General features: G+C 50.1%; 1 protein-coding gene across 6 annotated transcripts in view; it reads left to right on the forward strand.

The window, feature by feature from the left end:
- Window positions 1-1,694: 1,694 nt before the first annotated feature.
- Window positions 1,695-13,225, forward strand: part of Nsd2 (nuclear receptor binding SET domain protein 2) — a 77,712-nt gene continuing 66,181 nt past the window's right edge. For 3 of the 6 annotated variants that reach the window (XM_071614084.1, XM_071614088.1, XM_071614089.1), the window contains exons 1-2: window positions 1,695-1,772; window positions 6,294-6,460. The gene's annotated coding sequence lies outside the window, so the exon portion shown is untranslated. Of the gene's footprint in view, window positions 1,773-3,835; window positions 4,018-6,293; window positions 6,461-13,225 lie in introns of those variants that run through there. The other 3 variants (XM_071614086.1, XM_071614087.1, XM_071614085.1) reach the window with 2 other exon arrangements.

The raw sequence follows: 13,225 nt of genomic DNA on the forward strand, positions 1-13,225 counted from the left end.
ACCCAGTAGGCCTCACATGTGGTGTTTGGATGAAAGGTAATCTATTTGGAAGCCCTGGATCAGTCACTGCTGCTGTGGGAAGCATGATGCTTGTGGCTGATCACAGTGGGGAGTCTGTACCTGCAGACCTTGCTGTCTTGCCTTAGAGGTCCTTCCTGGACCTAGGGCTTTATCCCCTTGCCCATCCTTCATGCTTTTTATTGAGGATGCCTGAACTTGGTAGCCTTTTTCTCACCGGATTCAGACCAGGTGCAATTGACTATGAGTATCCCTGATGTTCTGTGGAGACCTGGAGGCTGTGGAAACAGGACCAGAGCTGGAGCAAGGGGGTCAGCCTGCAGGTGAGTCCTGTGCCACAACACCTTATCTCAACACCAGGGCATGGCTGAGTGCCCGTTTGTATCTGTGTGATGCAGTGGCTCATGTCTAAGGCTTCATGGGAGTTGAGTACTGCAGCCTGCACTTTGGACGTGTGTGTATGGGTTGGGGCTGCACAACCTTGTCCATAGGCCCTGCAAATGGCAGACCAAAGAGCCCACGTCTGTTCTCAGACCCTACAGCTACCCACAGCGGCACCAGGAGTCAGGGCCTGGGCACTAGTGGGCCTGCCAGGAAGAGAACTCAGGCTGAACGCTAGCTGCCACAGGCTCCTTCGGACAGTCCAGTCGGCAGGCAGCAGGACCGGGTAAGGGGGACTTTCTCGGTTCCTTTGCTCTTCAGTGCCAGAAGATGCGCCCTTGTTCCTCTGGAGGGGAGGGTGACCCTCTGGAGCCTTGCAAGAGCGCAGGACTTGCTCCAGCAGCTCCTGGAGATAGGGCCCCATCTTTTTGCAGGAGTGTAGGGACCTAACTTCCAAAGAGCCACGGGTCTCTCTTGGGCCTGCCGCCCTTCCAGTGTCTGTAACTTTTTTCACTTCGACCCCGAAAGCACGCGAGTCGCTCCACACCGCTGGGGTTGCATCCAATGCCCACTGGACGCTCCTGTCGCTGCCCGAGCGTCTGGCTTCGTGGTCTCTCCACTCTCCTTGCTCGCCACACCCCGAAGCGCGGGAGCCCTCGCCAGCACCCTTCCTCGGCTCCTGGCCTGAAACCGGCCCGCACCCCGCGGACGCTCAGGGTCGCCCCGTGACCCGCTCCATGTTGTCGCTCCAAGGGGCCCCCGCGCAGGACCGGCTAGCAGGACTCTGCCCAGGTCCATGACTCGCTCGGAGACCGCTGGGCCAAGTCCCCCCACGCCCGGACGTCCCCCCACGCCCGCGGGCTAGCGCCGCGCGCCCGCCGTCCGCGCCCACGCAGGGCGCCGTGGCCGCGCGCGCGAGGGGCGGCGTGACGTCAGCGCGCCGGACTCGCCGTGGCCGCGGAACAGGCGCCGCCCGCGCGCCGGAGGAGCAGGAGCGGCAGCGGGAGCGGGGCGGGGGCGGGCGCGCGCCCGGCGCCCCACCCGCTCGCGGCCCGTCGTCGGCCCCACCGCGCGCCCCGCCCGCCGCCGCCCGCCGCGCGCGGCCCCGGCGCGGATTTGAAAAGCCCGGTCCGCGGGCGCCGCGAAGCGGCAGCCAATCAGCGGCGCGCACTTTTCCCGCGGCTTCTGGGGGCGGCGGCGGCCCGGCGGCGGCGGCGGCGGGCGGGAGGCGCGGGGGCGGGGTCGGCGCCGCGCGCGAGAGCCTCGGCCTGGCCGCGCTGCGCCCGCCGCCGCCCCCTCGGCCGCCGCTGCCCTCAGCGGCCTTGCCCGCCGGACCGCGCCGCCGGACGCCGCCGAGGATGCGACGCAGCCAGGTCACTGGGCGGCCGCCAACCGCCAGGCGGGCCGGGCGGCGGGTGGGGAGCGAGGCTGGAGGCCTGGGCGGCGGGCGGGCGGGCGGGCGGCCGGGGCCGGCCCGGGCATAGGCCGAGGCCCGGGCGGGCGCAGGCCGCGGGCGCGGCGGCTAACGGGGCGGCGGGCGCGCGGCCATGTTGGGCCCGGCGGCCGTGCACCTGTGCCGGCCGGCGGCCGCCTTTGTTCCGCGGCGCTGCGGGCCCGCCGGCCTTTGTGCGGCGCGGGGCGCCGGCCCGGCGACCGCGGTGGGAGGGGCGCGGCGGCGGGGTCGCGCCGGGCGCTTTGTGCGCGGGAGGTCCGGCGGCGGCCGTTGGTCAGCGCGGCGCGCCCGGGCCGCGGCCGCCGGCCCGGCAGGTGGAGGCGCGGTGCCCGGACCCGCCCGTTCGGCCGGCGACCGCGCCCCGGCCCCGGAGAGCGGCAGCCCCGCGGGCGCAGGCGGCGCGCCGGGCCTCGCGCGGCCGGCGGTTCAGAATCCGGTTCGTGGCGAACGCCACTCAGATTGGGCTGCTGGGGACTGGGCGAGGCGCTGCGCGGACCGGCCACGGCGTCCAGCCTTCTGACATCCCGCCAGAAACAGCCCCGAAAGTGCGTCTGCCGCGACGCCCTGGCCGCTCCGAACGTGCGTCGCCGCGGCCAGCCGGGGCGGTCAGCCGGGGCGCAGCGCGGCCCGAGTGCCGCAGTCGGCCAGCCGCTCCGAGGCCTTGGCTTTTAAAGGAGTTAAATCCCGGGATCGCGCTGCATCGCGTTAGCAGCTCTAAGCTTCTCCGAAGGTTGTCAGCGCTGAGAGCGAGGAGCCATCCCGGTGTGGCGCTGGGACTGGAGCCTCCTGCTTTCCCCCCGGGGCTTCAAGTGTTCTGGTTCCATAGGTAACGCGAGGAGGGCACCGGTACTCAAAACGCAGCCTCCAGGCGAAAGAAGCCAGTCCTGTGGGCGCAGAAGCCCCCATTCCCCAGGACCTGAGAGTTCAAATCTAAACCGCCGACTGGCGATGCGGAGGACTTATGCCTGATGGTGACTTTGAGTCATTTCCTTTTCTCTCCTTCCATTTTCTCGCTGCCCAACAGCCTTCAGTTTGGTGTGATGGTTGGTGGAGTGAGGACCTAATGCTTGCTTGGGAGTTTCTGTGAAGAGCTCCCATCTGTCTATTCAGTGTGAAAATCCTTCCCTCTTGACTTCCAAATAGGCTGGTCTCTGATTGCAGTGGTAAACGTTCCATTTTAACAGCGCCAGATAAAACTTGGTGAATTTCAAAGGATCATGACAATTCTTGTGTGTGAATATGAATATCTGGTGTGTTCCTATGTAACATGCAAACTAACAGACAGCAAAAAATAAGGTAAATGTGACCACTGGGTTTATTTTTATGCAACCAATATATGTAGAGCTATTAAACCAATGCCGGCTGAAATGTGAGGAACCAGATGAATTTTAAGTCAGAATTGCAGAATGAGTCAGGAATTGGAGACCCTGTGGGTTAGTTAGGAGTGAGCTCAGCCCTCCATCATTTGATGTCCTCTCTTTCTAGCAGTAGTCAGACTTGAAAAGATGTACTTACATGGCAGAATGTGAACTAATTAGTTACTTCCCTTTTTTTTTTTTTTAAAAGCAGTTTTGGCGATTCAGTGTAAAACGTGAAAGTAGGTGGAATTAGACTGACTTAGTAAGAAGTGCTGGTGAGAGGACAGAAAACAGTAATAAATGTGTGCCGTGTGAGCTGTGTGGTTCTTTTTACCAAGTAAGAGCACATATAGACTGATGTGCTGAGATGGGGTTCAAGTTCATAATTCAAGCTTATTTTGCCCTGGCCTTTCCAATCCAGTAAAATAACCTAAGTAGTAAATGCATTAAATACTGAGAATTGAAGATGTGAGTCTTCCCTTCTCCCTTTCTCTGTGGTGCTGGTGAAGGAGACGGGGGCCTGGAGCGTCCCTAGCCCTGGAGATAGATGTGTTCATCTGGTGGTTTTTTTTTTTTTTTTTTTTTGAGAACTGGTCAGTCTATAAAAGGTGTACAACTTTGGATAATCATTTTGGTGTCCTCACCTCACTTTCCTCTTTTGCCCCAGATGTGTGGTGTCCTGACTCTAGGCTTTTGTGTGGGCTCTTGCTGGGCATGGACCACTGCTTATCTTCCTTTCTGAGCACAGTACACAGCCTATTAAGAGCCACATGTGACCCTTCTCCCCTTTTGGATGAGCTTTTGGAGGTAGGACTCTGTCATCATCTTGGGCAGCCTGCCTCTGCTGATACCTTCCCATGGCATGCATTCCATAAAAGCTGAGTATTTAAATGGGCATATGACATAGGGTAAAAAAAAAAAATCAATACCAGCATTGGACCTGTTTCTTGCTGTCTTTTGTAAGTCATGTTGGAGCAGAAAAGGAAGAAGCTGAATGTGGAGAGGACAGGGCCGGGCTAAGGTCACTTTGCTTTAACTGGGGAGCAAGATGCATTTGCCAGGCAGGGTGGCTTCCTTTGCTCTTTGTGGCTTACTCAGATGTAAATGGAAATTAGCTATGAAATGTTGCAAGCAGTACCTGCACCAACTTGGAGCAAGCTTTGCTGCTGAACCTCATGCTGTGTTCTCTGTAGCACTGGACAAGGTAAAAAAGAAAGTATAGAAAGTAAAAAATCAAGAGATGATATGGAAGCCCTGGAGGAGGAGGCTCTGAACTTACAAACTGACTTGTTAGTTTTTCTCTTGGGGAATATTTTTTACATTGAGTATAATTGGGGGAGACTTGTCATTGGCCACCCAGAGACACTCAAGCACTTTATATCTGCTGGTTTCAGTATAGCTTTTGAGGCCAATTTATTTATTTTATTTTGGTACCAAAGATTGAACCCAGGGGCACTCAACCCTTAAGCCATATCCCCAGCCCTTTTTACTTTGAGACAGGGTCTTGCAGATTGCTTAGTGCCTTGCTTTTGCTGAGGCTGGCTTTGAACTCATGATCCTCCTGCCTCAGCCTCCTGAGCCACTGGGATTACATGCAAGGCTCACACTCTACCACTGAGCCACAACCCCAGCCCCCACTGATGAGTTTTCAAAGTATCTTAATTGCTGCAATGGTTTCATCAAAAAACATAAGGATAGGAATTATACTAGTGGATATGTTTTAAAAACAAGTGATTTCCCCCTGCTTTCTGGTGAGAGCTGGAACCTCACTTTTTAAGTTGACTTAAGTTGAAAGAGTTGATACAAATAAAGTCTGTCATGCTGTTAGGAGGTCTGTATACTTCAATAAGGATTTCGTGTTTTACACCAGGAAGCATGGTCCTGACCCCTTTTTACTGTCTCAGTCAGTTCCTGACATCCTTCCTTGTCTTCCTAAGACATAGATGTGGTCCTGTGAGTCCCACTTTTCAAGGATCTCTTTGCTCTTTGAGGTCAAGACCTGTCTCTTGCTGGGCTTTTTGGCTTCTGCTGCATTTATTCCACCTTGGCCTGCCTGACCTTTTGCAATGCTTTTCCCCAGGCCTTGCATGATTAGTTTTAGTGTTTTTATCCTATATGCGTACCCCTCCCCACAGTGTATACATGGGCTGGGCTTGCTTTTCCTATTAATCCCTTCAGCCAGGTTTCAGCTTGGGACCCACACTAGAAGGCTGCCCCTGCTTTCCTGCCTCTTTGGCAGGCCTTTGTATGCTGTAGCATTTGGGGCTGCCCCCATCTTTGCCCAGACCCTATTCTTGTCTGTCCCAGGCAGACGTACTGGCCCCAAGCCCTGTCCTGTTCTGTCTCAGACTACTACAATATGCTGGTCTTTCTGCCTGATGCTCCCCAGATGCTTTTGTGACTTGCTTCTCTTCCTCTTGAGGTCTTTGCCCCAAATCCTCTTCAGGCACCATCCTTGACCAGTAGTGTGAATACTTTGCTGCTGCCTGACACTCTGCTCTGCTGGAGTGTCATCTGCAGAGCACTTCTCTTCTGACATTTCACAAATTTCCTGTCTTTCCTGACTACACGGAGATGTCTGTGAGGGTGGGGATGTTCTCCTTTGGCTTTGGCTGTTTTGTACCCCCAGTGCCTAGACTGGTACCTGAATGACTGGCAAGCATTCAGCAACTCTTTGAATGAAGGATCTCTGTCTTCTGTGTGATACTGGGGATGTGAGATGTCTTAGATGTGATAGGAATGAAGCGGTTGGTGTGAGCATGTTTGTCTTGTAGTAAGACTAGAAATGGGAGGGCCATGTGCTGGTGATAAAGTTCAGTGAGGAGGCCTGTGGACCAGTACTAGAATAGAGGACCGTGATTTACCAAGGTACAGGAGGCAGGAATGGGAAGAGGGAGCTGATGCAGCTTTAATGGGACTGGGTCTTGGCAGTATGGAGGGATGAAGAGGAAGAGAGGTGGTCTAGGAAGTCCAATATTTACAGTTTCAAAATTGGGTAGTGTTGGCCTGATTTTTGCCTCAGAGTAAACCAGTGAAAGGGAAGGTGGCCTTAGTTTCTGATCTACTTCTGTTCTTTCCAAAAGGAGGCTCTGATCTCACCTGTCTGCCTAAGATGCATCCTGGTGCTCCACTGTGCCTAGAAGAGGAAGCCCTGGATCTGGAACATGCTGTGTGGTCTCTGCCTGTCTTTCTGGGGTCTTCTCCGGCCAACCCCTGTGGTTGCCCCAAGATCTCACTGTCAGGCTGCCAGGTGCTCTTGGATGAGCTATGCTCTGTCCTGTGAATCTTTGCAAATGTTGTCACTTCTTCCTGAGTGGTCTTGTTTTGTGCTGTGTGTTTTTCTGATGGCTTATCCCTTGTCTCTGGGAAGCCTTTCCGCTAGCGTTGCAGACCCTGGGCCCTTGGCACTGTATGCATTTGTCTTGTGCCCAATTTGTCATGTCATTTTTTAAAATAAATTTATTTTATTTATATATTTATTTGGTGCTGAGGATCGAACCCAGGGCCTTGCACATGCAAAGTGAGCGCTCTACCGCTGAGCCACAACCCCAGCCCCTTGTCATGCCTTTTTGAATGCCCTCTTATATAGGCAGCATGCTACCTAGGGTCCTACCCTACCTTCTTCTCTAGGTCATGAGTTTTTCAGGGGAGGACTTTCTGAATTACCTTCAGTGCTTGGATGTAGAAGGCACACAGTGGACAAGTGGAGACAGCTTTTGGGCATTATTTGTTTTTCTAAGGATTTTTATTTCATAAGATTAGGAATTCTTGGGGCTGTGGCTGTGGCTGGCTCAGTGGTAGCGTACTTGCCTGGCATATGTGAAGCACTAGGTTCAATTCTCAGCACCACATATAAATATATAAATAAAATAAAGGCCTATCAACAACTAAAAAAATAAAAAAAAAAAGAATGGGAATTCTTACATTTAAAAAAAATCAAGATGTTAGAAATATTGTATTGCTTTTCTGTATTACTTTCCCCCAAAGATTATGATGATGGTGACGATTTGGGGATTGAACCCAGGGGTGCTTTACCACTGAGCTATAGCCCCAGCCTTTTTTATTTTGAGATAGGGTCTCACTAAGTTGCTGAGGCTGGCTTTGAACTTGTGACCCTCCTGTCTCAGCCTGCCCAGTTGCTAGGATTATAGGAGTGCGCCGTGGTGCCTGGCTATCCCCCAAAGATTAGAAGTTGGTGCCATCTGTGTAGAACTTTGCTGTATGCAGCTTTGAGCAGTGAATATTCTTTACTCCCTGTCCCTGGATCCTCACAGCAAGAAACTAAATCTCAGAGGTGTTAAGAAACTGACCCAAAGTCACCAGGCACCATGCGATGGAGAGAGGATTTCTGCAGAGCTGACTGCTGGTTCTGTACTCTGGGACTTATCATTTCAACATTGTTGTCTGTCCACAGGTGGAAGGGTGGGTCATTATAGTTTTGTACTTCTTTTATTTATTTATAATTTGTAGGTGCTTTTTTTCTTCCCACATTTTTTATGGGTTCATTACAGTTGTTCATACTGACAGGATTAGTTGTTACTCATTCACACATGCATACAGTGTAACAATATAATTTAGCCAATAGCACTCCTCAACACTTAAGGTTTTGTACTTCCCTGACATTGTTTTACTCACTGAACAGATGGGTGAACATCAACTGTGCAGTGATATAGGACCTGTGTCCTTGGTCCCCCAGAGTTTAGAGACCTGTGAAGGGGGAAACGGGAGAGAGTGGACAAAAATCTTTTAAAAACCTATAAAATAGCCTTGCCAAAACGAAATAACAAAAACAAATCAAGCCTGCATCTGACCACGCTTCCGCATGTAACTAGTGGGACAAAGGAGCATGCTAACCTACACCACTGGGCTGCCCATCAGCAGAACTGTGACCAGCAACCTGTTCGCTTACACAAGGAGGCCGGGCTTGATGAGGGCACCAGCTGATTCAGCATGTCTGGATTAGGTGCATTAGGCCAGTTAGTTAGAGACATGCTGATGATGCTGAGGGTATGTGGGTTCTACCTATTCTGTTCACCTCCATGTGCATTCAGAATTCCCCTTAATATGTCATGAAAGATCTAGGTGCATGTGGTAGGGAGGTTATGCCTGATGGGGTATCAGGAAAGACTTCCTGTAATATTGGCGCTGGGGCAGAGAGGGGACTTGGGTGTTGGCTCAGTAGAGGTTGGGGTGGGTGTTCAGGTGGAGGGAAGAGCCTGTGCAAAAGCTCTGTGATAGGAGAAGAACCAAGTGGGTGTAGCTGGAGCAGAGGGTGAGGCTGCAGAGGTGCCAGATGTTGTGTGGGGGAGGGTGAGGTAAGTTCTTTTAGACTCTGTTTTTCATTCAAAGAGCAATGTGAGGCCTTTGAAAGGGTGACACAAATCCATGTGCTTAGGAGAGCATATTCCTCGCGTTCTCTAGGTGTAGGATTTAGACAGACAGCAGTGGGTTTTATCAGGTTAGGGTCTTTCCATTGTTCTTGCTTTGGGTATACCTGACAGGGCTGAACAGCCCCTGTCCCTTTGAAATCTGGTGTAGCCATATGGTGTAGTTTTGGTTGGTGGAAAGTGATATCATGTCAGAGGGGAAAGTCCAAGAGATGTGCCTCCCCATTCCCTGTTTTCCTGTTTCTAACTGTGGGAACGTGGTGGGTGCCATGAGTAAGAATCGAGTTCTCGGAGATGAGCCAGGCAGCACATAGTTCTGGGCTTGGTACTGTGTCATAGCCTCGTCCTGGGTTTCTCAAGGTCTGGTCTTCAGACTGGCAGTGTGGATCACCTGGAACTTGTTAGAAATGCAGATTCTCTGGTCCTGCCCTAGACTCACTGAGTCACATGCTCTGGAGTGGGTCCAGCAATCTGGGTTCTAGCAAAAGCCCTTGTGGTTCTGACACCCTCAAGTTGAGAGCACTGGTGGAGGACCTCAGTGGTCAGCTAGCATTGGGACTGTGGTATGGCGAGAAGTGGACACGCTTAGCTGAAGTGGATTCTGCAGTGAAATTAATAGTGTGTTGTTTTGGGGGCCTGAGAGATATAGGGGAAGTTGTCAGTGGTGACTTCTGAGCTTCTGTCTGACAGAACCAGAGAGATGGAGATGTCGTTCCCTGTCCAGATAAAGTATCTTTTTTTTTGTAAACGTTTACATCTATTTCAGTTTCTGAGCTCAGAAACAAGAAAGAGCCATTATGAAATGAAAACAATTTGTTAACTTGATTTACTCAAATATAAGTTTCTCAGTAAAGACCACACTGACCCCTTTAAAATTGTACCCCTCTGATTGCCCAGTCTTCTTTGGCTAATTAGACTTTATTGGTGTGGTGATGACCCCATTTGTTTTCCCCCACCGGCCCTTGAGGGAAACTTGCAGGTGGGGCACTTGTCTCTTCAATTCATGTTTGCATCCCCAGGACTGTGCCCTACCTGCAGTCCCATCCCCCACCCCACCCCAAGATGCGTGTGAGCTCAGGAGTTTTGTGACGGATGGATGGTGGCTGGGAGAACCCTCAGGTTCTGGTCTAGGTATGCCCTGGACGTGGCTGAGTGCTGGCTGGTGCCTGGGTGGCATTCCTTCCCCGCTTAGCCCTTGCTTTGTGTATTCAAGTTTACACACATGGTATCCTGGCATGGAGGATGAGCTGGCCTGGTGGCGTGGGAAAGCCTGTTCAGCTCCAGGCAGCTCAGTCTTCCTCATGTGGGGGAGCGAGGGGCATTTCAGAATGGTAGCAGCACCACCCAAAGTGAACACTCAAAAGATGAGGTTTCTGAGAACGGTACAATTGGGTAAATTTGGTTTGCCTCCCTTTTGTTTTATCTGAAATAAATTGTGAATAATTTGTAGAAGATGAGCTGGGATTCTGTGTCACATTCATAGTTTATTGGGTTCTTTTTGGTTGAGTTCTGAAATCTGAAAAGAAAAATTCTCCAAGATGTAGCTTCTTACAGTTCCTTTGAAACAGGAGTGATTCCTGTTCATTCATTGTTTACCTGGGAAGACAATGAAGCTAAACTTGAATGTATTTCTCAAGATATTAGGATGTTCTTGGTTGTTGTGAGAACCTCAGTTAATTAATGTGGAAGGCCATCCTTGCATGTGATTTGAGTTACCTCCCTGGCTGGGTGAGAGGCGCTTAGACACATCTTTGTGTCCAGAGCTTTCCCCACCCTTCTCAGGTCCGAGGGCTTGTCCATGTGGAGGTGTGTCTGGCCACTACTCTGAAGACCCAATCGTTGCACCTGACCTTGGGACACTGCCCCCCCCCCCCCTTAATCTTCATTGGATGGGATTTTCCCCAGAATTTTTTGTTCCCCAATAAAAGTCCACTCCCTGGCGTGTTCTCTCTCTCTCTCTCTCTCTCTCTCTCTCTCTCGCTAGCCTCTTCAGTAAACCTCGCTACCATTAGTAGGTGGCTGGAGGCTGGAGCTAGGAGAAGCCGTCCTGGAGCTGGTTTAAAGGTAATTAGAGCCTGTCTCTTTAATTCAAACTCCCTGAGGGTTTCTCACGTATCTGAACCTTCATTTATGAAGCCTGTGCTGGCCGCGGGCTAAAAATTAGTGGATTGAATCAGTGAGGGGCCAGGTGTCCAGTGCCCTTCTCTCAGGCCTCTGCTGTGGGTCCGTGGAGGGGGGCTGTCTGCTGGTTCAGAAGACATAGCAACAAACAAATTATGGGTCATTATCTTCTCCACTTCCTTTAGGGGCCTGTTCAGAACTTCTGAGGTAGGGAAATCTGTGTCTTGATGGCCCATTACAAGTGAAAATGTATTTTAACAGGGTTTTGTCCTTGCTCTACATTTTGCTTCAGGAGGAGTCCCAGGTGGCTCTGAAGGCAGAGAAGGATGCTGGAGCGTGGAGGCCTGCCCTGCAGTTCAAGTGAGCTGCTGGCTTCTTGAGGCTGGCCCTGTTCTTGCGATTCCTTCCTTATGGGTTGTCCTTGTCTCGCAGTAGTGGCCATTGATATTTCCTCTGGTATCTTGGGAAAGCAGCCTTGTCTTGTGTGCTTCTCTTCCCTCCTATTGCCCAGAGATCTCGGAGGTGCCTCCTCACCTGTGAGCCCTCAGCATAGGATCTAAATTGTGAGTTCTCACCTGGAGCCCATAGAAGTCTTATTTTTAAGAATGTGCAATTTCCAGACATACCATTATGGCAAAATAGAAAGTATAATTATTATTTTTAATATATATAATCAGAAAATAAGTTTTAGGAAAAATTTTTTTTTATGTAGAAAATTAGAGGGGAACTTGGAACTAACCAACCAAAAATCTTTACTCATGTTTCTAATTTATCTTTTTCTTTCTTTCTTTCTTTTTTTTTTTATACCAGGGATTGAACTTGGGGGCACTTAAGTACTGAGCAACATCCCCAGCCCTATTTTGTATTTTATTTAGAGACAGGGTCTTGCTGAGTTGCTTAGAGGTCTCAGTAAGTTGCTGAGTCTGGCTTTGAACCCACAATCCTCCTGTCTCAGCCTCCTGAGCCGCTGGGTTTACAGATGTGTGCCATTGTGCCTGGCTTCTAATTTATCTTTTTCTTTTTTTTTAATATTTATTTTTTAGTTGTAGTTGGACACAATACATTTATTTTATTTATTTTTATGTGGTGCTGAGGATCAAACCCAGGTCCTTGAACGTGCTAGGTGAGCGCTCTACCGCTGAACCACAATCCCAGCCCCTATCTTTTTCTTTATTAAACCAAGACACATACTGAAGAGAAGCTGCTCTGGGAGGTGTATGGTTGAAGGTATGTTCTCTGCCACCTTGATTCACTGCTCTTTTAACTGCTGCTTCTGGTATTTATTTACCAGAAAACCCAAACACACACACACATGAATTTGCTAATTTTGGAACTTTCAAATTGATATATTAAGTTCTTTCTGTAGAAATGAGGCTTTAGCTTTCTTACTCCCCACCCACTTCATTCCATTATTCCCAATATTATGTTATGAACTTAGTGCTAAAAATACAATGAATTTTTTTTTTTTTTTTTTCAGTTTTGTAGTTTGGACGTGGTTTACCAGGATTAATATGTCCTCTGTTCTGTCTGGGTATCAGCTCGCTTCCTTTGTGTGTCTGGCTTCTTGATGCTGGTGGTTGGTTAGGATTGTCTCTTGGCCCTGACTTTGTGCTCTCCAGTATGGGCCATTCTGTGAACCTGCTTGGGCTTCTCATAGCATGGTTACTGGCTCTAGGTAGGAGGAAGTGAAATTTCAATTTATTTTGTTTTTTGCAGTGCTAAGAATGGAACCCAGGGCCTTAAGCATGTAGATAAGCACTCTTCCAGGGACCTAAATACCAGGCCTGCAGTTCTTTTAAGGCAAGGATGAGAACTGTCATGGCTTTACTCTTGCCATACATATTTTATTGGTGAAGGCAGGGACTCAAGGGGGCCTTGCCATACTCAGGGTTTATGTGTAATTCAGCTTTTATTTTTTTTTGTTATGTCCAAAATACCTGACAAGAACAATGTAGAGGAAGAAAAGTTTATTTTTGCTCACAGTTTTAGAGGTTCAGTCCATGGTCAGTCTACTCCATACCTCTGGGCCCAAGATGAGGCAGAACCTCATGGTGCAAGGGTGTGACAGAGGAAAACAGCTCAGGACATGGCAACTGGGAAGCAGAAAGAGCTCAGTTCACCAAGGACAAACTATAAATCTCAAAGGCATAGCTCTAATGGCTTACTTTCTCCATTCACACCTTTTGCCTATAGCTACCACCCAGTTAGTCCATCAGTGAATTTATCCACAGATTAGTTCACACCTCTCATAATCTAATCATTCTGTTCTGAAAATTCTTGAATTGCCTCATGCATGAGCTTTTGGGGGGATACCTCATATCTAAACCATTACATTTCACCCCTGACCCTTAAAGCTCACCCCCATCTCATACTGTGAAATACATTTAGTCTGTCTCCAGTAATCTTAACAGTTCTGGCATTGCCCCAGATCTTAAGTCCAAAAGCTCATCTGAGACTCAAGGCAAAGTCTTTTAACTGTGAGAGTAAAAATCAAAAGCAAGTTATAT

The sequence above is a fragment of the Marmota flaviventris genome, chromosome 7 (genome assembly GCF_047511675.1).
Source record: "Marmota flaviventris isolate mMarFla1 chromosome 7, mMarFla1.hap1, whole genome shotgun sequence".
NCBI lineage: Eukaryota > Metazoa > Chordata > Mammalia > Rodentia > Sciuridae > Marmota > Marmota flaviventris.